Genomic DNA, 25,582 nt, shown 5'->3' on the forward strand with positions numbered 1-25,582 from the left:
TGAGTTTCATTTCAAATATTTGACAAGTACTTCTGTACAATGGTAGATGCTGTGGAACTGGGGCCAAGACTTTAAGGAATAACTACCTTTGACACAATTTATGGGTTATTATTCCTAGTTATATTCCTATCCCATCAGTTTTGATTTAGGACTTCATTAAATATTAAACTGAATGAATTTGCTTTTAAGTTTCTACCCAGTTTAAGTAATAACTGGACCTCATTTTTCTTTCTGTGTTTAAAGTAGCTGATATACATTTGTATATGCAAATAAATGTCTTTGCAAATGAATGTTTTCTGAAATCCTATGAGCAAGTATTAAAACAGGCATTAGGATCCTAAAGAGGCTGTGGCAATCTTAATTAGTTTTATGGACTGAATCCAATTATTCTTTATTGGAAACCATGCTGCGTAATTCCAGTGCTTGCTCTTGGTAAAGAATTTACTTCAACTATTAAAAAAAAAGTAAGTACTTGCAAGAGGTTATCAAAATATTCGTTCTACAACTGGAGACCTGCTTGCATGAATGTGATGTCTGTCATTTTGACAGAATGCCAGGGACCTCCAGGACTGAAAACCATGAGCTGTCACAGTTTGAGAGGAAGAGCCAGGGTTATAACACTGGGGACAGTCATGCCCTGTATGTCATGCAGACCAACCTGCCGTGGAAGTGCACACTCTGCAGTGGGTCACCTTTTTTGGCTACTCAAGAAGTGTTTTCTCAGCATTTAGGACCTACTGCTCATGTAATTCCAGATGATACCTCTGTCGAGAGGCCTCCTGATGGCCAGCACTGGGGGCTGAGGCATCAGGAGATCTCCAAAATTGGTAGCACAAGTCACTCACTGCTCTTGGGTGTAAAACATGCCGAGGGTAGGAAGGGGTGAGGTTTGTATGAACTCCTGCCATCTATTGTGTAGCAAAACCAGTGGTTTATATTGAAGTTTTCAGTTGTAATGAAGAAGGTATGATTGCCTGCAATTTAGCAGAGACCTGATCAGCTTTGTTGTCCCTGAGTAGTGAGAATACAATCTTTTGCTATTCAAATACTAATTTAAAAAAGTTTTCCACTGATTCTAGTGATAATAAATTCACTATATCTCTTTTCTTTATGAGGCTGAATGTCTTAACATTTAATTACTGTTAACAAGACCTTTATGGGAAGAATAGAAAATTTCATGCACTGTAATAGCATTAGCATATTAATTGTAACCATCAGGTGGCCCTCTTAGGATTACTGCTTCTGATTGAAGCCTATTCAGCTTTGTCTTCATTGTCATTTAAACTTCATTAAGTATAAAAATTCATTTTTTTTACTCCTTTCCATGGCAGCCTTGCAGTCAAAGTTGTGTAAGCTGACAATTCCTTTGGTTTCATCAGCAGAAATTTAATCTGATTACATTCTGATTTGGAATGGTCTGAAGGGTGAGTTGGATTTTTCAAAAACAAAATATGAATAGAAATGGTTGTTCTATGTGGAAACTAACAAATTAGAGGGTAATAGATTTTTTTCTTTCAATATATTCGTAGAATTTATTTATAGAAGTTTGCCCTTAAGAGTACCATGTTTAATATTGCTTAACTTTTCTTATAATCTGATTCTGTTTTGGAAGGGTAACCCTGATTAGGAAAAGGAAGAAAAATTTTTAAAAGTCATTCTAAAGGTCATAAAGCATGACCATAGTTGAGGTCCTACAGAATCAAAGTTTCTGTTACTAAGTAAATATACTTCAACCTTCCAGATACAGTGTAGTAGGGAATTCCATTGCTTCTGTGGTTAAAATAGAAAAAATAGGATGAGAAGGTGTTTCCTTAAGAGCAACATGTAATATTCTCCATGCTGCACTACTGTTAAGAATCTTCTGACCCTTGGAAGAAGAGAACAAAATATCAATAACACTGACCTTTATAACGAGAGGTTACTTTTCAGTTCTTCTGCCATTAATTAGTATCAACATCTAAACATTAATTTGAATTGTTTTAATTGGCAGTTCTAGTATGATTAGCAAAAAAAACAGGTGATATTGTCATGCCTAGCTGCTTTGCTATTATTTCTGCCAGTCTCTGATTTGCTTCGCCAAACAACATGCAGGTTTCCTCACCCTGCAATGCAAGCGCAGAAACTCACATTTCAGGTGGCAGAACACATTCCAGTTTAGAGCCGTGAAAAATATAGACTTTTTTTTTTAATGTCTGATTTGATTTTCACAGCTCCTGATGTTCCTTTAGGAAGCAGTGAATGATTTGCTTTCAGGAGATGGCAGCTTTGGAGCACGAGGCCGTGTTTGTACCAGGGAAGTGTTCATATGGGGCAGTGATGGTGTACCAGCCTGCAAAAGTGTGGTGTGCACAGGCAAAAGGTCTTGGTTTCAGTGTCACAAAAAGAAAGCCCAGGCTGCTGCAACAAGTGTTATTGTTTGATAAAAATAAAGCTTCCTTTTCTTGCCTTCAGTTTTAAATATTTGCTATTTAACTTGGTTCAGTTAGGGTTTGGTTTGAAGTTTTTTTTGCAAAGAAGCCTTTTCTTTCTGGAGTTCAATCTGACTTTGCCATTTATAGCTTTGCATTGTAGGAAAGAAACATTTTTTTTATCCAAATGTATATATTTTATTTTGCAGAGAGCAGCAGCTGATTATTTTTTCCTTGTGATTCTTATTTAAACTTTTCAGTTGTGTCAGTTTTAGTAAAAAGGACAAAGACTTTGATGGATAAAACAAGTTACGTTAATTGCATGGCTGGTGTTCTATTCCAATAAAATATGGCTAAATAAGAGGGAAACAAAGATTGCCACGAAAACACTGATTTCTTTGTTGTGGAAAAGGTAGTGATTGTTATTATCTAGTGATTTTACATGACAGGCCATCAAAACATCTCAGTTATTTCCCTCTGTACATACTGGCGCCTGTGGCTTCCTGGGTATTCATGAACATCAAAAAGACCTTTTCCAATATTCCAGACTTGTCCCCACGGATTTGGCATGGGCACCATGGTGGATGTGGCATTTCACATTTTCATCATCGTCACTTAACTTGGTGAAAGTGAAATTATTTACCTAAAACTAGCAACTAGGATTCTTTTTGCCTAAGCTAAGGGCATTAATCAAAACAGTGATATGATACCCTGGCCCGTGGTCCAACAGCCTGTGTCTTGGTAATACCCAAAGTAACTGGGGATTCATTTTGTCCCTTTTTTCATAGGTAGTCAGTAAAATGCAGTGAGGTGCTTTTGTCTGCAAACAAATGCACACAAATAGCCTCACAATGACAGCAAAGAGGAAAATGTCCCAAAATGCTGCTGTCTGCTTGAAAAAACAGTGAAATTTTCTTCCCCTCTTTAGGGTAAAAGTGGAAGGAAAGGAGGAATTTGACTATAGAGATCATTCTGGAAACTTCTTTATCTCTGAGCTCCTAAAATGAGGTTTCCAATAAATTTTGTTAGTAGGAACTATATATAATGTGTGGTTAATAGTTCAAGGGACATGAAAACCACCATCATAATATTGTCTTCTGAAAGAGCGCAGGAAAAAGGCAGAGCAAATTCAGGTAAAATCATTCATGTGTCAGAGGACACTATTACGATAATCAAGTTAATTCTATTACAAAAGCTTCTCAGGGACAGAGTTAAGACTTAGTGAAATGTGTAGGTGGCTTAGCCTGGGAGAAATCCTGAGAAATAATTAGAGCTAATAGAAAGAAATTGAAAACATAGTCAAAAATTGTTTTCTAAATGTTCATAAGGAAAATGAGCAATCACAAATTCCCTGGCAAAAATGTTGACATTAAAGCTATTTCATGAACAGTAAAATTATATAAAATATTAATTGTTAAAAAATGAACAAGCTAAATGAACATGAGTTTGCTTGCTATGTTAGACAGAAATGTCTAGTGTAAAGACCTAAATTTCGAGCAGAAAGATGAGTTATTTCATAATTGTCAAAAGGTTATAAAAACTAGGTAAGAAACATAACTGAGAAAAGGAAACTTTGCTCCACACCTTAACTAAAACTTCCTATCTAGCTTTGTACTAACCTTCCAAACATGGCAAAGAATTAACTTCTTCCTGCAGGAGAGTCATGAAGTGGATTGGGACTGAGGAAGAAAAAATATGGATTCTCAAGAACATGGGCTAGATGGTCAATGAATTTTGGTTTTTAACTTCAAAAGTTTTCTTGAAAGAATATATTTTCAATAAATTATCCTATATATATACTGCATAATTTGTAAATAGTAGGAAATAGTAGTACATTTATCTGTGAATCTCTACGAAGAAGGTTGATCTGTTGTTTCTTTTATTCAATTTTATGGTTAATGTAAAAAAACTATGCAGAAACCTCAAAGCAGGAAAGATTCATTTCACCATCCCAGAATTCTTTGCCATTTTATCCCAACAAATTGTGTTGTCATTTTCAGGTGGTTTCTCCAATAATCTTAGCAAGTGTAATTTCATGCAGTGCAATTCAGACTCACATTCCTATTGTGCAAGAGAGCTCATCAATCTGTCTTCTTGGACAGAAAGGTAAAACCCTTTAGAATTACTTAGTGTCAGGCATATTTTCTTTGCAGTGCAACATAACTCTTCCCCAGGAATGGAACATACCTTGTGTTTGTTTCCATTTTTGGCTAAGATCAACCAATGCAATTTTAACTAAGCTTTTGTAAGCATTTAGAGAACTACATAGTTACAAATAGTGCCAATGTTAATATCACAGTGAAGTAAATGCTCTGTTTAGCCAGAGAATGAAGGCAGCAGTGAAAGTTTTTATATCTGGGGTATTTTTTCTGGATATTGGCATGGGGAACAGACAGATTCAGCATCCACAATAGGACTTCTCAGGTTGGTTTGCCAGCCAGAACATCACTTAGTGCAAAACGTGGTGGTGGTGTGAGGGACAGAACTCACTAACCTGTCTGCTTGTCTCACACTGGCCACCAAACTGCCATCAGAAGGTGTGAGCACCAGCCAGGATCCTGCAGTGGTGTCTGCATGGGGAAAAGGCTTTGCAGAACCAGGACCATAATATGCCCATTATTAGCCTGCCTTCCCACTGGAGACTGAAAATGAGATAGTATTTGTTTTCTTACCCAAGCCCAAGATGTCAGGGCTGCTTGTAGGAAGATTTTGTTTGCTTCTTGTAGATCAAACAAAAATGAGAAAAAAAGAGGTTGATCACTGGATTAGTCTTTAAAATGGTCAGTCTTTGGAGAATTTTGTCAAACTGATACTTCTCATTTGTTAAGGAGAAGTATCAGCTAAGACATATGTAACTTATAAAAAAGGGAAAGAGAGAGTTAATTCCATATTATTTTCACACTGTTAGCTTATTTTTATTTGCTATAATATTCCTAATTTCATTTAATTACTTTATCTTTTATTCTAAAATCTTCACTTTTAGAGGAAGGATAACAAAATTGTCAAACTTCAGGGTAGAGGACAAGAATAAGAAATTATAGCAGAGGATTTTCATTTTATGTTTCAATATTATTTTTTATTATCATGTGACAGGTATGAAGTTATATGCATTTATTTGAAGATTAATTGCTTTTCATCCAATAGCCTTGTAAAGACACAGCGGGGAAAAAATGAGGTTATGGATCAACCATTCTGCTTTTCTCTTCAAACTAATAATAACATCATGTTATGATGTATGTTGAGTGACTTATCACAGTTATTTCCAGTATTGAATTAAAAAATTAAATTACAGTTTATGAAAACTGCATTAATATAAGCGAAATGCATGTACAAAAAATTGAATTCTTTGAAGTTAAGAAAGTTGATTAAGCAGCTTATTTACATAAGGCATTGGCAGGAATGAGGAAATTCTAAAAGAAGTAGGAAAATCATGTAACAAAAGCAAAGACACAAGGTAACATCTCTTTAAGAGAAGCTTGGTAGGAGATATTGTGGCATCAGGGGATGGATTCAAAATATGAAGAAAGCTGTTCATAATAATTTTGTCATGTGGGTTTAATTTCATTGTGCTCAGGAAAAGAGTTTTCATACACTATGTTTTAAGGTGGCAGTGAGCCCTTTAGGCACCAGGCCTTAATCTACAAACATTTTTAGAATTATTTTCAAATGGCTAAAACAAAACACCACTAATCTTTCTATGCCTCACCCCAAAAGCTCCTTATGTGTGTAACAGATGTGTGCAAACAGCAAGGAAAGAGTAGTCAAAAAGAGCATTTGGAAGTTTTGGTTCCACTGGAGAACCTGAGGAGGGCTTTCCACAGGAGTGCCCTTGGTTTCAGGGACTTGGGTGGGTGAGGGGCGTGGGGTTCTTTAATTTGGACAAAAAGAGAAGAAAGAGGTTCTAGACAAAAACAGCCAACTCCATAGGCCTGCACACACTGCAGCTGTACTACTCATCCCTACAACTCTGGAACAATTTTGCTTCTCTGAAACTACTTTTTTCCTTCTTGTGACATAACCGTACTACTGTCACTGATCACTTACCCCCTATATATGCAATCACTTCTTCTACTGCTCTATTTCTCTCATTTTTCAGGGAATTTTTATGAAATTTGTGGCACCATAAATGGTTGTATGACTCAAAAACATTTTACCCATGTGCATTATAGTAGCCTGTTTTATATTACAGCTCATTGCACTCTAAAAGCATAAAAGCTTTCAAGGCTGTTGATTCTGTTAAAGCTGCATTTGCCTATTGCATTGGACACTGTACACTTAAAGGATAAAACAGCAGAGAATCATTTACACTAAAGCAGTCCTTCTCTAACTTTGTGATACTTCTATGAAGTGTTTTCTTAGCTGTCTAGGGGGGTTTCTATATGTCATTCTTTGTTTTGATTTCCTCACACTTTTAAATGATAGTCCTGTTTTTAATTCTATAGACCAGTCAATGTCTTTTCTAATGGATAAAAACTGCTTACTGGAAAATGTTGGGGTTGTTTGTGTGTTTCCTGTTTTATTATATGAGACTGATGGTCTTAAACACAAATTTGGATTCCTAAGTTAATTACCTAGATTTCACAGAGATTAAGCAGTCTGTTTCATGCTACTTAGTGGGATTTTTTTAGATGCCTGGTCAGTTGGAAATTAGTAAAAGACTCAACTTTGTTCCAAGTTCAGTTATTTTGTTGGTTGTTTTTTAAACCTTGGTCTACATTCCTATCTCAATTTTCACATAAATTAGGAGTTGCAATTTTATGGATAGCTTGTAATTTTTCATCTGTTCCTCTTAACACCCACCTTGTCCTCATCATTTACAAATGATAATCAGAAAAGCACAAAACTTGGCATCAAGTGTAAAGAAAATAAAATTTATATTAAATAACACTAGAGGGGAATTGTTATCATTCCAGAACGAAGAAAAACTGGGCCTGTAAAATGAGATGAGCTAAATATATACAGTAGCACCCTCCAGACAAAGTGCAAAATTTGCAAATCCTTTTTCTCCTCTTTGAAATGTAAGTGTATTTCACCTCAACAAAGAGATGTGCCTTTTTATCTTCTTTATTAGGTGTCATATGCATTGTCTAATGTAAATGAAAAATTGTACCATGTGGGCTCAAAATTCCTTTTTCTTTCATGCACATGACATCTTTGCTTCTGAAATCTAATGCAAATAAATCATCATGTCAATGAAAATCAGTAATCTGCACCAAAAAAAAAAGAGAAGTAGTGGGGGTGGTGTAGGTGGTTAGAATGTGCATCTTCGTGAGTTTAAGAAATAACAGCACTGCTTATTTCAGTACTCAGGATGTATTCCCATTTGCCTCAGGAGGAACTTCTGCTTCAATTATTTAACTGCAGAGATCTTTTTTAACAGCCTAGGTGAATTTCCAAATGGACCTGGCAGTCTGGCCCTTGAGGCCAGATGATGCCTTCTCTCAAATTCACATGGGTCAGGAATTCATTCTTAGAACCTCTTTGCTGCTTCTGGTGGTTTACATCTTCTGTGAGTGTGAGGACTCCCTGTTACACCTGTAGCATGCAAGTGTTACCAGCAGGGTTGCAGCTCTTTTTCAAAACCTGCTTCCCCATCCATTACAGCTGTTTTTGTTCTGCACAGGATGCTTATGAAGATGCAATTTTTGGTATGTGTGTATAGCATAACTGTTATGTTTAATTGGAAGATATTGTCACTTGGGATTCTAGTACTTATAGTCCTCAGGGCTTCTGGGTGGATCAACTCTCAAGTATTTTTCTAATTCTCCTCTTAGCATTTCTCAATTACTTTTTGCATTTGCTTCCAGGTTTCTTATCTCTGAATCAAGAAATATTACTGGATGCTGAAGGTGTGATTTCAATCACATCTGTTTTATTTTCCTGACCCAATGAAGACTGTTGCATCACCACTCTTGCCATTAACTTCTATGTATGTTCAACCTCAAGCTTTCAGCAATAGGTCATGTTAATCCTAGGGACAGGCCTCCCTCAGTACCATAGTCCATTGACACCAGAGCAAACTTCTGACAATTCCACAGTGAGATCTCAGTCAGGGCAGATTGTTCTGAGCACAATCTGTCTTAAGAACTAGCCCTTTTGTTTCTTTTTGTTTCTTTTCTTTTTTTTTTTTTTTTTTTTTTTTCTTCAGGTGTGAAAAGTCCAGGCTTATTGCTGATCTTATTTGAGCATGGCCATAAAATTCACGCCATAAACCAGACACTGGTTGCTGCATACAAAGTGAGCCAGCTGTGCATTTGGGACACTTCATTGTCTGGCAGTGTTTGCCTTAGGTTTTCTGTCATGGGTTTGCAGCTTTTTTTAATCTGCTGTTGTGATGGGTTAGCCTGCTTATACAGATACTGTGTTTGCTTCAGAGGGAAACCTCTCCCTAAATAGCTTCCAGGCACTGGAAACTGGATGTCAGCTTGCAGGAGGGCTCTTGCTCTCATAAGGGACCCCTCATGAGGTCTGTAAGCCTCATGAAGAAGCCAGTACAACTATTTCAGAACCTGATCTTCAGACCACAAGCAAAAAGGCATTGCAGGAATGAGAGCTTATGAGACACTGGAAATTAGGCCCTTCCTTAATGTTACCTGAAAAAGGGCCGATTTCCACCATACTGTCTTCAGTGAGTGATTCAGTTTTGTATCTGCAGAATAAGGATAATGGAGATAAGATATGAATTTTAAAATAGAGTTTATGAGGCATAAGTTTTTGTGCTCAATTTCACATATATGCTTAATTTAAAATAAAAGCATGTTACAAAAACTTTTAACTTCCACATATGACAATCAGAAGATTATTGTAGTGAGGTGTCTGTTGTTCATCTTTTTAAAAATATTTTGTTAACTGAAAGTTTATAGCAGAAGAATTATTATATATTTAGAAAAGCTTGTTTGACGTGAAATCTTTATTGTGAGCATAAATCTTCTCTATAAAACAAAAGTCAAACATCACTGCAGTTTCACAGGTTTTCCTATTATAATTACCTTTTTCTGCTTTTCATGGAGTTAGTGTATACATAACAATGGGGAAATAGGCTCTGGCACCTATCAGAGGTAGAAGAAATGCATTTGAAGGGCAAAATAGCAAGGATTCCTAAGAAACTTTGGTTCAAGTGGCCTTTCCACAAGTTTGTTGCTTCTTGCTGAATAGCAGCCACCAGCTGCCACACATGGCTGACTTCATGAAGAGTTCTAGGAGGGTTTGATTCATTGTTGTGACTTTATTAATACAAAATCATGAACCTGAATTAACCAACCAATTTAGATAAGACCATCTGTTGTCTAATAAGATGTGACTGTAATTTGAATAGTGGTTTTATAATAAGTGTATTACGGGATGAAGGACAAGCAGATATTAGCTCTGTCTCATTAGCTTACAGGAAAAAAAAAAAGCAGTTAGTTTGCCACTGTGGAACAGGGAATATTTTCCTTTGTCTTAGGGCAGTTCTGTGTACAAGTGCACCCCCCTCTCTGTATCTTCTCTACCATATAATAACATCAAAAACTAATAAGAAAATGGGATTCAATGCACCTCCTGGAATGCTCGTGATACTTCTTTAGTGGCAACAAATCCATTTGGTTCTTGCTTGGTTCTTCATGGTGCTACTGGATACCCTGACTGCTGTGAAGATTAAAATGCTGCTAGATTGCTTTCCAGTTTATTAACATAATGTCAATGTCATCTGGTTTTGCTTTATTTAGTTGCCCTGTCTGGTCTATTACAAGAACGGAATATCAGCCGAGTACTGAGAAAGCCTGTCCTTTTCTGGATGTCTGGCAATGAGAAAAGGGACAAAGCATATTGTAAAGCTGACTTGTCAACTAAAACTCTCCCTAAAGCTTTCTTATGTTTTTATATGGAGGTTAGATAATGCTGTAGAGTAGATTAAGCTTTACTACTCACCATTATGCTTTTATTGAACCTCTAAAACAATATTATAGGACCATTGTCCAGTTAAGTAACAAGGATAAACCTTTTCTTTGGTCATAAAAACCCAAGCATTAATCCATACGAATGAAGATTAAGACAGAAATAAGTGCAGATTTGTCTGTCACTGATTTTCTAAAAAAAAAGAATGTTGTGTATTTGTATAGTTTCTGGTTGAGCTGTTGCTTCCTCTCATATCTGAATGATCTTGAATCCAGGAAAGCAAAACATAAAATTAACAAGGAACATAGTACTATGGATTAGAAGGTTGTATTAAAACACCAGACTGAGTGGTGCAGTCAGCGTGCTGGTCCATTCAGATGGACCTTGACAGGCTTGAGAAGTGGGCCTGTGTGAACTTCATGAAGTTTAACATGGCCAGCTCAAAGGTCCTACACCTGGTCTGGGGCACTCCCAAGCACAAATACAGGCTAGGCAGAGAATGGATCAAGAGCAGCCCTGCTGAGTACAGCACAGAGTGTTTGTGGATAAGAAGATCAACATGAGCCAGCCATGTGCATTCACAGCCCAGAAAGCCAAGCACACTCTGAATAGAATAGAATGAAAAATCTTTTTCTAATATCCAACCTAAACCTCCCCTAACAGAGTTTAATGTCATTTCCTGAGGTTCTGTCACTTCTCACCACAGACAAGAGATCAGCAGATAAAGGGAGGTAATTTTCCCCCTCTACTCTGCTCCTGTGAGGCCCCACCTGGAGTGCTGTGTCCAGTTTTGGGGGTCCTAACACAGGAAGGATGTGGATCTGCTCAAGCAAGTCCCGAGGAGGGCCAGGTAGATGATCACAGGGCTGGAGCACCTCCCATATGAGAGCAGGCTGAGAGAGTTGAGGTTGCTTACTCCAGAGGAGAGAAGGCTCCAAGAGAACTTAGGGCTGCCTTCCAGAACTGAAAAGGGACTCACAGAAAAGCTGGAAAGGGTCTTTATCCAAGGGCCTGTTATAGCAGAAGGGAATTGGCTTTAAACTGAAAAAGGGTAGGTTTAGATTGCACCTAAGGAAGAACTGTAGGGGTGGTGAGTCACTGGAACAGAGAGTTTGCCAGAGAACTTCTGGGTGCAGCATCACTGAAAATGTTCAAGGCAAGCCTGGGTGGGGCTTTAAACAACCCGGTGTAGTGGAAGGTGTCCTGCCCATGGCAGGGACTTTGCAAACAGATGATCCCATCCAAACCAAGCCATTGAAAAAACTCATGAGTTCCTTGAGATGGATATTATGATGTGAAAAATTACATCAACAGGTTTTGCACTTCCATGTTTCACAACATGTAGATACAGGACCATAAAAGAGCAATTAGTACAAAGATCTCCAATTTCTTTTTGTCTCTATTCTGTTGCTACTGCCTTCAGAGTCTGAATGCTGAGCTTCAGGGACAAAGTTGAGTCTGAACACTAAGGCACCTTTTTGGTAGTCAGCTGGCTATGCCATTGCTTACACAAAGGCAGAAAACAATCCAGTATCTGAGAGAACAGTTCTGGCATCAGGCTACAGGTGAGCATGAAAAGAAATGCAGGATAAGACCTTCCTTGGATATCGGAACAAGGACATACTGAGCTTCAAAAGCCAGATGCTTTTAAGCCTCCAGGAAAGCAAAGAATCTGAAACTGATTCTTTCTATGAAAAGATCCAGTTATTGTATTGACTTTTTCAGAGTCAATGAGTTTTCTGCACAATTTAATGAAGTATCACCAGAGAAGAAATTACATAATATGAAATCTTTAGACAAGATTGAAAGAGCACATTTTTTTATTTCCAGAATGGTAAGGATTCATTGCAGCTTCACATTTCCTAACAAACTCTGAAGTGAAAATGATGTCTCTCCTTAAATCCTACTGTATCATTTGAACAGGGAGCTGCTTTATGCTTGCATTCATATGGTTTTTAAAGCTATAAAATAGTATCCACAAAATTTTCTGAAGCATTTCATTTTTTAGAAAATCTGTAAAGAGTTGTAAGGAGTAGGAAGCCTTTTGTATTTGCAAGAGCAGAAAGTCTCAGGCAGCAAATACAAGCTAAGCAAAAGAAATTGTATTACAGGTGCTGATCGTTGACTGGGAGAAGATCAGAAGGTTCTTTGCACATTAAAAAAATACACATCACCAGGAGGGCCACAAGTTTGAAAGTAATATTGCAGCATGTTAGTCGTGTTCTGTTTATTTTCTCTGTGTCTCTGTATGTTTTTTTTCCTAATAGTACTTTTTTGGATTTATGACTGCAATCAAAATGCAGTATTTACTTCCAAGGAATATACAAGGCTTAAAGTAAAAGGAAATTGTTTTTCAGCAAAGGCTGAAAGTTAAACATGTAAGAGTTTCATTTAAAGGTTTTGTGTGGAAGATACTTTTGGGCAAGGCTTGTTACATCTGTTACACCTTTTAAAATGGAATATTATGTTTTGTATATATGAATTCTGTTGAATACCATTAATCCCAGGAAGCAGCCATTGAAGTCTTTGGAAAGGGGAGGGTAAAAAACCCTTCTATTTTAAAGGGAAGGTTATAGTCGAGGTTAATTCAGAGTGCCATGAAAGTGTGGCTGTGACAAGATTTAGTGACAATGTAAGGCCAAATTAATGCAAGATCAGTGGCCTGACTATTGATTCTTATCATGGGATCCTGCTGAAATGAAGTCATTATTTAATTATGTTTTTACTTACACTATAAATGGTTCCTAGAATAGACTGCACTTGATTTTGATGTCTGCAGCTCCATCTTCACTTTTCTTTTGTGCCCATAAATAAGTAGAGAATGAATATAAGCACTCCACAAAATTTTCATTTATTGTACTTCACATGCTGTCATTTTCCCAATGTTTCAATTCTTCTGTTCAGAACAGTTTCTGATATTAAATAAATCTGGCTACAGAAGCCTCTGAAAACTGTGAAAGCAAAATTTCTCTAAATTTGTTTTTAAAAAGTCAGTGTTTGAATGGTTTTCCTTTTCTTCTTGACTATTTTAAAATAGTTTCTTTCACTATCTCTTGAAGACAACTAAACTTACTGTTCATACTAAAAGAAGTAACTTAACTGGGACCTAGAAGAACCTAGTAATTGCTTTATTGGGACTTATGATACAACAGCAAGGCTTTGCTATAGAAATCTATATGGGAAAGCTCAAGCATTCACAGAATAGCAGCAACATTCACTAAACAGTCAAAATTGCACTGTTTTCCTATTTTATATTATTAATTATCAATATCAAATATTTATATTTGATTGATTCTGAATCAGATCTGTTTGGAAAATGTGTGGTAATAAAACTTGTAATTAATTCAGGTTTAATTTGTCTTTTGGACTAAGCCCCACATTTTTATCAAATTACACAGATTTGAAAACCCAGCAATTGAGAAAAATAATTGCAATGGTTCTGTGTTAATAGTTGGACTCTTAGACATTTTTTCCAACCTTATGATGCCATGAAAATGTAACTGGTTGTCATTGTAATGCTACTGTTTGAAAAGCAGCATGTAAAAATGGGAAGAATTCACAGGATTATGTTTGTCATTTTTAGAACAGGGAAGTATTTACTTCTGTGCTTGTATAATACAGTGAAAACACAGTCCTGCTCAGAACAAGAATCTTAAATAAATAGTCTTTTTGAGGAAACAAATCTCAGCTCAGTGGAATAAAGTTTCATAAAAAGTTGGTGAGAGATTTAGAATCATAGAATATTGAGTTGAAAGTGACCCACAAGGACACAGCTTGTGGTCTCATATAGGACGACTTCAGGAATCACACCATGTGCCTGAGAGAGTTTTCCAAACACCTCTTGAGCTCTGTCAGGCTGGTGCTGTGAGCACTGCCCGAGGGAGCTGTTCCAGTGCCCAAACACCCTCTGGGGGCAGAACCTTTTTCTAATACCCAACCCAAACCTCCCCTGACACAGCTCCAGGCCATTCCCTCAGTCCTGTCACCGGTCACCACAGAGAAGAGATCAGTGTCTACCCCTTCTCTTCCCCTCATGAGGAAGCTGTAACTGCAATGGGGTCTCCCCTCAGTCTCCTCCTGGCTGAAAACACCAAGTGGCCTCAGCTGCTCCTCACATGGCTTCCCCTCCAGGCCCCTCACCATCTTTGTGACACCTCCTGTGGACACCCTCTAATAGCTCTATATATTTCTTTTATTCTGGTGCCCAAAACTCCACGCAGGATTTTCACGAGAGGCTGCACCAACTAAGACTATAGCAGAACAATCTCTTCCCTTGACCAACTGATAATTACAATTAATCAGATAAAGTGAGTAAAATTAACTTTTTTAGTTTCAATCAAGCAATGAGTAAAATCAATCTGCAGAATTAAATTTTCTTTTCATTGTATCCCACCATATTTTAAAAAGCTTCATATCCACAACTCCTTTTTTCTTTTATACACTGTATTTTTTTCTTTTAAAATAAAATAATATAAACCTAGATCTTTTATAGATCACAAAAGATAAACATGTAACAAAACAAACCCAGTCTCTGCAAGATTGTGCTGTACTCCAAGTCAGATATCTAACTCTTACTTAGCTTATATTGTAGACTTTTCTCTTTGGAACATTTTTCTCATTTTTAAACTTCTCTTATGAGAGAGAAAGAGAAAAATCAACTTCTTAGATGAGTAATTAATGAAATAGCTTCCATTAATAACCATCTCAAATTGTCACTTGGTATTTAGGCATTCAGAAAATAGACAAATAAAATACAGTGCATAAGGGGTTTGTTTGCTCGTTCAGTAGCATGTGATTAGCCATTAAATGATAATATAGCAAGATCATTATGTTAAAGTCCATAATAGTGAAGAAATTTCTTTTGTCTCTTGTGCACCTATGTTCATAAGTCATGGTGTTAAAATTTTCACATTTTCAACTACTACACAGGGAATATATAGATTTTAATTGGAATGATAACATGTAAAGCCTTTTGTTAGCGCTTTTCCTCTGAATGAAGAAATCCAGCTATAGTCAAATTTTTCTGGTTCAGCTTGTCTTTCAGTGGCCTTGACAACTGTAGGGTGAGAGAGAGGAGCGGGAAGAGAGGCTGATTCCTGTGCTTCAGATTTCAGTCTTGGCTAAGTGTGTTTTCTTTTGTCTTTTTTTTTTCATTTCTTGAACTCTTTCTCGTTGTAATAGGTGCCCAGCAGTATTTTTGTTCCATCTCTAGCAGCAGCAAAGTCACTGATCTCACCATTTTGTGTGTCCACACAGCCAGACAAGAGTATAATAGGTAGAACAAGATATAGGAATGGGAATGAGATATAGGAATGAGATATATGGGTGTAAAGGGCTGATTATAGTAAGAATCCACTTCCTGGAGTCATCTTGTACAAGGGAACATTTTTGCAACATTGTTTTGTACATTTTTGTTCCAACATTATTTGCCAAAGCTGTCTTTAAAACAGTGCTGATTTCACAGTGGTATTCCTGTTGTTTTCTTCACTGAAGGTGAATAATGTTGCTGCACTGAATAATATTGCAGCTCTCCCACCTTGTGAAATACCTTTGTGTTTTGGACACGACAGACTTTCCTTACTTTTAAAAGGTTTGGAAAGGGGTTGTGGTAGAGTAGCTGACAGTTCATCCATACCGGAGATGATAAGGATGAGACATCATTCTGCAGGCATTATAAATGGATATCTGGCACTGAGAGTGCCTTTATGGTTTGAGAGTGTTTATCCCTGTGGTTCTGGAAACCAGACCACTAGGTGGATTATATTGCTGTACATAAATTGTATTCCAGCATGTTTAATAAATCAGGTGGCTTAATCAAATAAAGACAAATGGCAATGGAACAGCTTAAATACAAATTTACTGCCAGGTAGCCATTAAAAAGCATTAGATATATTTTCCTTTTACTGGGTTTTCTGACTTAGCCAGCAATAAATTCAGTCATTTTTCACTTAGAGACATGGGTCAAATTGTTATTCAGTCCAATCTGAGTGGTCTTTTGAGGTCCAAGATGAATGGGGTTTTTTTCATCCAGCAAGGACTGACATCTTATTTTACAAGCTGTAGAGCTTCTTTCACTTTCTTAAAGGAGAACTTGGTTTGCTGAGGGAGAATTACACAAATCCTTTCCTTGGTCTAGTTGCAGGTATGTTAAGGGCCAGTGCAGTCAACAGTACAATCAAGACTGCCCTAATTATTTTTTTTAGAAAGACTGTGATAGTCAGCTGGGAAGAATGACACCAGCAGGGGCAAGGGTAGTTCCAGGTACAAGCCTTCCCCCTTTTGCACTGTCTCTCAGGCTGAAATTTCTGTAGCTCTCCATGGAGAGCATCACTGCAGTGGCTGCATCAGGCCCTCAGTCGAGGGCTGGTATTGTGGCCACTGACTGCATTACCAGATGATCTGTGAAATCATGACAGATCTAGGGTCCACCTAAAAAAAGATGAAAGCCCACAGGGTGGTTTTATGCACAGATATCCCATCCTCACACGCAGTCACACTGTGACCACAATAGCTGGAAGCACTGCACTTTTGGGCTGATGCATGGAGTGGATGGAGGAAATGATTGCTCCTTCCCATGTCTTCCAAATCCATTTAATATAAAATCTGTAAGCTGGGGATGTATCAGATAATAAAGTGATAAGAAAAGATGATGCACTTGATCTTAGCCAACAGCTGGGAAGTGTGCATCTGGGACAGGGCTTCAGTGCATTCTGCAGAGCACTTCTGCCCACTGAGGATGATATAGGATCAGCACTTCCAAAGGCTGTTGACAGATCTAAAAGATGACACATAAAAGAATGATTTCTTCACCTGAGAAAGTAAGAACTGTAAATCAATACAATTACAGTAGTTCATAGAGATAACTGAAATTGCTGGGGTTTAAATTACTGTGGCAAAATTTCTGAGCAAAAGAAAATAATTTTAGGCTATATTGTTTACCTTCTTAATATCTTCTTTTATTTTTCTAATTTATAGATCTGTTGCCTCTTAGACACTAGTCAGCCCTACACAAAATGACTTTTCTTGCTCAGTTTTGGGTAAAGGAGAAAGTAATCTAAATAACATCTTACCTGCTGAGAAAATACGAGGAACAGGATATTAAAAATATTTCCATATGGTTGTAGACACTCTTTCTGGTTTGTACATCAACCTAAAATTCAGGGTAAGTTAAATGAAGATTTAATAGCAAATTTCACATACATTCCATCTCTAAATAAAAGAAAAAGTAAATCTGATTGTCAGATATATTTTAATACATTAGATTTTGATCTACTTCCTGCAGGCATAATGCAAACATTAGGTTTTGATCTACTTCCTGCATAAATAGCAGCTTAAACTTGAAAAATTGTCTTTTATTTGGTACTTGCTTCATTCAAACCGATGCCACAATGTCCTTACTTTCCATTGGAATTATTTCCCAAAAATTACAGTACCCAAAGTATATTATTATAATACGAGGTATCATAAAAGCAATTTGCTGCTGCAGTTCACCCTACTTCTATCAGGGAAAAGACAATGTGTCTAATTTTAGTTTTTTCATACATGATTTCAGGTTTTCTTATGTTTGTGTGAATCTGAGCATGAAGAAAGAGGAAAGCTGAATCTTTTACACACAAATAGTTTGTTTTAATATGTAGAACATTCTCTGGGAAATTATATACTTCCTATCATGTAGTCATCCAGTACTAGTGCTTTGGACCATGTTTTTCTCTAGTGTGCAACTCAGAGACAAAATTCTGAGAAGAATCCTTGTTCATAGGAACAAGGATTTTTTCTCCAAACTACTCTTGTTTTAATCACCTCCCTGTGTTTCTGTTGTATTGTCTTGGAAGTAGGACACACAGACACTAGGGAGGATCCCTCTGTTTTTATGTTTCGTGTCTATGGGTAAGGAGTTATGAGGAAGGGATTAAAAGGGAAATAAAAGAAAATAAAATTATGAGATGAAGATTTACTCTCAGCTATGCAGTTCTAAAAACTGCAAGTGTGATACTCAGCAGAAATGGGAGCACACATCCCATACACAGGTCATTCCAGACCATAGTCATCATCCCAAGGTGCACTTGAGCATCTGCTAAATATTTGTATGGTACTTATATTTACAAGTAGCTCTCTGAAAACCTAACAAGAATATTAGAAAGACCATAAGGAGGAAATGTTAACATGGAGCTGTAGGGTGATCTCACATGGCTTGGGCCCACGTAATGAAGTGGGCATTTATGGATCCTATAAATAGGTTGTGAACTATTTTTAAAGTATTGCTCTGCCTCTGTGCTACACTGAATATATTACCAAGACTTTGTGATTGATTATTGGTAGCTAGCAAGGTAACTGACTAGATCCTTGCTGGGATACCTTCAAGATCTGACATCCTTCTTCCCTTTAGAACGCAAAAAAATCATTAAATATTTCTGCATATCTGTAAATATTTCTGTACTTGCATATGATTTGCACAGAATTTGTTATACTGTCCTGTCTGTTGTGGTCCATCTTGTGCTTAATTCACATCATGACATTAAAAAGGAGAATAAGCAAAAAATTATATTCTATTCGGTCCCAGAAAATTAACATCTTGCTTTGTACTGGGCTGCAGGGTCTTTGGAAAACAGTCCCTCTTTAAAGCAGGCTTCCCATTCCTTAGTGCCTTGGTGACTGTGCTGTACGTAACCTGTCTCTGACACAGTGTGACCAGCCTATTGGGAATAATCAGAGTGAATGTTTGCTTTCAAAACCCAGCAGTCTTTATTTGATCTTTTGATTTTCATGGAGAAGGACCAAGAACATGAGCAACTTGAAAAATCTTGTTCAATTTCTGTGGATATTCCTTAGACTCTTTTCTCCAGGCTAGTAATGAAATTTTACCATTTGAATTTACCTGAAAAATGTTCAATATAGGAATATGATGAGGCTTAACAAGTAGGCAAAGCCATCAAACTTGGACTTTCCTGCTTCATTACTCCTACAATTTTATTTTTTTCTCTTGTAAAAATACCCTCCTTTTAGTACTGATCTACCCAGTTCCTACCTTTTGTCACTGTGAATATGCAGCCCAGACAATTCACCAATTACACAGGAAAACAGCTGGAAGGAATCTACAAATCCTTACTTGCTGTTTCTAGGAGATTGCCATTGTGAACTAATTCCAATAGTGATCACCTTACTATTTAGTGACCACCTTAATATAGACTTTAAAGTGTCTTTTCCATCTTGACTCCATGTTTCTTAGAGCAGGAAGGAGCAGGAACAAGTTGGGTCAATCTGTTGTTGCTTGTCACCTCGAATTATTGCATAACTTGTCATCAACCAAGACTGCCAATATTATGTATGCATTTATTTCTTTCTCATGAGTGTGTTGTTGCTGACACTGCACAAGTAAGACATCCCACAGCCCTTTCCCCCACTCTGATTCATGCCCTTTTTATGTCAGTGAAAGAATTCACACATCAGTAGACAGTGAAGGAGAGGTGCTTGTGAGTGCTTGTGAGTGATCAGAGCAGTTTTGCCTTACTTTCTCTCTCTATGAGAGAACTGCTTTTTTCTTTGCAGGTGCTTTTTTGGTTGGCATGGTGAATCATAGGCAATCAGCAAGAATGCTCTCAGGTACATAGTCTGCATTTCAAACTTCGTGGGTGTTGCAAGTAGGATGACTTTGACCATTCTTCACATCACTTTCTTATCCAGATACTGCTGCACAAAACGTCTAAGTGCACAATTTGATCATTATCTCCTGCCGTGACAGTTCTCTTTCTTTCAGAGCTTTTCCTTCTGCTTATCTGGGGGTTTGATTTCCAGATTATCAAGGACTTCCCTTTCTATTTATGATTTGTACCTGGGTAATACTTAACCTACTTCTCTACAGCAGGTTTTTTTTTTTTTCCTCACAGGGAGCACGAATCAGAAAGAAATGAGCCCACTCTCTTTTAAGTGAGAGGCAGTTTAGATTTTTTTGCTCTGAGAAGAAAGCAGAGTAGCTACTTTTTATTAAGAGAGTGTCCTAAAGTTTATGTTCCAGAAGAAATTATGGGATTTGAAAGCCTAACAGCTGTGAGATTCCTTCTTTGTTTCTGTGTACTGGAAAACTTTTCATCCTCTGGGAGTGGATGGAAGAAATTTTTTCAGAGATTTTTCACTTTAGTGTTGTCCTCAAAATTGTAGGAAAGTAACAGATGGAATCTGCACCTCAAATTCTGTTTTATGTGGGATTACTCTAAAAACAGATGAGAAAGATAAATATTCTTCCACAAAAATTGCAGGGCAGATTTTTCAGCTCAGTGATATCTCATGGGATGTAAATCCTTGTATCCTGGAGTATTTTCTCAGCTTGCATGTTTGTAAGTCAAATAAATTTTCACTTCCACCAAGTTTGTTTGAATTTAATTATGTTTCTGACAGGTAAAACAGGATTTAAGAACACTTTAATATTTATATCTGAGTGTTCAAACATTTTATTTTGTAAAAAAATTCTTTAAAGTGTCATTCAGAAGTGAATCAAGAGATTAAAAAATAAGCTTTACACAAAATATCTTGTGACTGCTGCTTTTCAAGTGGCTTTCTAAATTTAGATTTTCTGTATTCAGATCATCTGATAAGTAATTTTCCTAGTTTCCTAAAAATAGGGGAGACTATTATTTTTCTCTGTAAATAGAGCTTCAGTCTCACCCAAGTAAACATCTGAACATTTTGTCCTTGCCTTTTTTTTGCTCTTGACTTCTGTAGGGAAATTGTGAAATTCCACAACTCACCTCTCCAAAAGTTACTGATTATTTGATGTTCAACCTCCTGCTGCAATCTCTTCCAGCCACTATTTTCATATGGCCACTTTCACAATTACATGTTGTGATAACCTAGACAAATTATAGATAAGAGTGATGCCCATAGGCAGTGCTCAAAAATTCTGATGCATAACTTTTAGGGGTTTATATACTTAAAATCCTTTATAAAGGAATTTCTTTATTCTTTGTAATATTGTATGGTTTCTCATCTGCTAAATTTGTGCACCTTCCAGAATTATGCAGGTACTGGAACACAACTGAGATGACAAAATAAGTAAGAAAAATACGTCAAATTTTAATAGGTACATTAATATTTTTCTTAGAAAGAAAAATAGTTGCCATGTTTCTCATTATTTCAAAGTCATGAATACTGGCAAAGGACATCTGAGTTGGACAAGAACAATGGCTAAAATCTCCTCTTCTTTATTAGCGCTGCATGGTTTGTTATCAGGTAGTAAATGTGTCATTTTTTTATTGTTACATTATAAAACTTATCTAGGGTTCAACTATATTGACCTATTTTTTTTCTAATTATTTAATGAACATCTTTTACTATGCATTATACATTTGCTATAAAATGTATAATGTATAGTACAAGATGTACTATATGTACATTATGCATTTGCTAGAAAAATATTTTGTGGGATATTAATATATTAAAATTAAAATGACCATGTTTTGTGTCATCATATTAATAAGATGTACTATCCCAGGATTTGGGGGATTTTGCAGCTGCTTAAAGGGCTGCAGTTTGTTATTTTCAGTTTGATATAATTCAAGCACAATGTCATAGGTACTAGTACAAAGCTGCAGTACTTAAACCAGCTCTTCTAGCTTTCAGTCAACTGGGATGAAATTGTTAAAAGGATAGCTATTTTTGTCTTTAGGAGGTTAGTATTAGACTAGACTTAGCAAATATTCTCAAATTTACCTTCTACAACATAAATTCCTAACTAGGTATGGCTGATGCAATACTTCTATTTCTATATCAGATTATGCTATCTGTGAAAGCAGTGAACTGAGCTTAGCTTCTATGAGCCAGTCTGAAGCAATGAGAAGTACTTCAATAGAGCATTCAAAATCTTATTAATATTTCTATGTAGTTATAATTGGATACATACAGACATAATTTCAGCTGAAATCCACTGAAAAGAACTTTCTTGATACTTTGACTGTTAAATTAAATCAGAAATAACACAGTGTTCATTAAAACAGACAAAATATGGACAAAAAGAAAATTTAATTACTTGGATCCAACAGTGAGCAGGTCTTCTCTGAAGAAAAGAAAGAGTAAAAGGAACTAAACCATCATTACCAGCTAAGCTTTACATGCTTTTCCCAGTAATAAAAACAAACAACAACAAAAAAATCAATAGGGAGTAATTGTAACATGTGGAGAAGAAAATGTCAAAGATATATGGGAAAAAAATAGTCATTGATTGCACTGAAGTTTAGTCATTGTCCTGAAGTTAATTAAAGATGAAATTAAAGAAAAAGCTCTTAGGATGTGTGATCCAAAGTATTCTAATAATCTTGTGTGCCCTGTAACGTGTGCTTTGTGATATATCTTGGTCTGATCCTGGCTACATCATTGTTATAATGGGTGGTCAGAAATTACAGGTTTTGTGCTTAGGAGAAATTTCCTCAGTACTAGCACACTGAATGCAGTTCTTAATTAAAGGTTTTTCTTTTTCCTTTTCTTCTGAAATCACAAGCATGAACAACTAATCCTTATGTCCCCTTTGATCTTTAAATAGAATATTTGATAGTAATGCTAGAATTAAACTGTGGAGAATTTTGGGACAGGAATCCCTAGAATTGTACCATGGAGTTCTCTACAGATTAACTTTCTGGTAAAAGAATGTAAAGAGACTTCTTGAAGTTAGTCAAGACATTCTAATGTTTGCAAGTTAAAACTCTGGCCTGGCCTCATACATAAGCATTTCATTGTGCAGGGATAGTGAAGGGCTTAGAGGGGAAGCCATGTGAGGAGCAGCTGAGGCCACTTGGTGTTTTCAGCCAGGAGGAGACTGAGGGGAGACCCCATTGCAGTTACAGCTTCCTCATGAGGGGAAGGGGAGGGGCAGACACTGATCTCTTCTCTGTGGTGACCGGTGACAGGACTGAGGGAATGGCCTGGAGCTGTGTCAGGGGAGGTTTGGGTTGGGTATTAGAAAAAGGTTCTGCCCCCAGAGGGTGTTTGGGCACTGGAACAGCTCCCCAGGGCAGTGCTCACAGCACCAGCCTGACAGAGCTCAAGAAGCTTTTGGACAATGCTCTCAGGTGTGACTCTTGAGGATGGTGCTGTGCAGGGCCAGGAGTTGGACTCAATGATCCTGACAGGCCCTTTCCAACTCAACATATTCTATGATTTTGTGACTCTAGTCTTATATAAACCCTTGAGATAATTAGGCCATGAATAAAATAATGCTTGGGAAAATTACTCATTTTTCTGTCATTAAGTGGATGGACTATACAGAGATTCAAAAATAATTTAAGGATGCCAGTACCTCGGTTTCTCAGACAGTGAGCACCATTCCTTTTCTGGACATACATCAGCTTGCTGAGAGGAAAGCTGGGTGATTTAGCCAACACTTAGGTGTTAGACAATGATTCCTTTCAAAATTCTCTCCACTTACAGACCGTTTACATGGGATTGCAGGAATATACCTCACCTTCATCTTGAACACCAAATGGGAAAGAAGTAGAAATTTCCAGTTTTAATCCAGCAGCTTGAATGTAAATGCATTTGTAAAGCTTGTGAAGAATAAAATCTAATTGTCTTCTCCTTCAAAAAGGCATTTTTAAAGAGTATCTATTTTCATGGCCAATTGGCTAGATTGGCTGGTCCATCCCAGCAGTTTCCCCCACAAGGTCTTCGTGTTAAGGAGTGACTCCGTGGTTTCAAATGGGAGGAGTTCCTTTGGGTGCACAGGAGACGTAGGAAGTATGTGTGTTCCCTGATGTGATCTCAGCAGTGATTCATTTTGCTCATATTTGGCACATTTTATTTTATGCCAAGAAATGACAGAGTTTGGACCTAAGTATGGTGTATGGACTTACTCTGTGAGTTTAGGTACATTCAGTATAACTTTGGAAGAACACCCCTACCTTATTACCAGACAACATATACCAACTACTCTGGTAAGAAATCTCCTACAAATAAAAGCGAAACCATGTCTCAACATATTTGATCCTTCTAAAGATGACCAGTTGTTTAATAAGTTTCTCTGATTTTTTGTATCAGAAAAAAAGATTTATATTTGTATGCTTGACAAAGCCAAGGATTTTGATTATAAAAACAGGTCAAATACATTACAAAGCAGTCTGCAAATGCAGTGTTACAAGAGAGTAAAACTTCCTGCGTTTTACCCAAATAAGTTCTCTCCTCAATTATTTATATTTGCAAGTTCACCATTGCAAAATCTGTCTTGCAGATGAAATAATATTCCTCCTAGACTTTCTGAAGGGGGAAAACAAGTGTTCAGTAATGAAGCCCTTAAGAATATTGCTTTTGGGGGGTTTTGCATGTATGCAAAAACATGCATTTAGGTAAAGCTGAAGCTGTCAGAAAATGTTACAAAATGCAGTAATGTAACATGTCCTGAAGCTACTAGGCTCAATCAAAGCTCAGAAAGGCACTTTTCTGATGTGATGCATTCCACGTACACTTATGCTAAAATGAAGCTGTCCTACTCAGTCAGGGAGACAGCCTGCAGTAGTGAATGACTCCTCTACAGCAGTTTCCCCAGTTATGTCATTCAGTGTGATCCAGCTGATTTATATGATTTACGTATGAACCAGTTATTTCTAGACTTTGAAGTCTATGCAAATTTCTCTGCTGCAATTATTGTAGAGCCAATTGCAGTGTGTTTGAAAAGACAAAAAAAGAAAAAAACCCCAAAGTTGTACCCATGCAAAAATGTTACCTACAGAAAATAAATATTGAAACTCCTGAGCTGAGAAACACCTCTTCTCAGGAAACGCAGGTTTTGAGGTTTTGAATACCTCTGAATGTAATTAATATCTGCTTTTTGGCTGGTCTGCAGAAAAGTACTTAAGTGTGAGAGGCTCTGAATATTATTTTCTTTTAAGATGGAAATGAGAAATGGGCTTTCAAAATGCATTTCATAGCATTTTCCAGCAGCAAGAAGGTGGTTCAAAATCAACTTTGTGATAATCTCCAGATTTCAGGAGTTCATAGCTTTCTGAAATACTGACACTCTAAGTTGGATTCTTTTTATATTTTGGTTCTTACCAAGATATCAGAAACTTAGACCAAAATTTGACTATTTTTTGCACAAGAGATAAGTTATCTTTTTTGAGGGAAGAAAAAGATCTAACTGTATTCTTTGAAAACAAAGGTACAGAAAAAACAACTGAATCTCAGAGCTGAAATCTGGTTGCTCACTGAAGACTAGGTTCAGAAAAGCACTTTACTGCTATAATACAGCATTTAACTTTTAGCCCTCAGACTCCTGAAGTAGCTGTGCTATTGGTAATATTTCTCTGAGCCACAGTTTGGAT

General features: G+C 36.9%; 1 protein-coding gene and 1 non-coding gene across 2 annotated transcripts in view; one reads left to right on the forward strand and one right to left on the reverse strand.

Moving 5' to 3' along the window:
• The window catches only part of GPC6 (glypican 6), a 723,711-nt gene that overhangs the window by 497,393 nt on the left and 200,736 nt on the right, over positions 1 to 25,582 (forward strand). The window lies entirely within an intron of this gene.
• Positions 16,779 to 16,967, reverse strand: LOC131555013 (U2 spliceosomal RNA). Its single transcript, XR_009274508.1, has one exon. It is a non-coding gene; the product is annotated as a U2 spliceosomal RNA (small nuclear RNA).

This window comes from Ammospiza caudacuta, chromosome 2 (assembly GCF_027887145.1).
Source record: "Ammospiza caudacuta isolate bAmmCau1 chromosome 2, bAmmCau1.pri, whole genome shotgun sequence".
Taxonomy (NCBI): Eukaryota; Metazoa; Chordata; class Aves; order Passeriformes; family Passerellidae; genus Ammospiza; species Ammospiza caudacuta.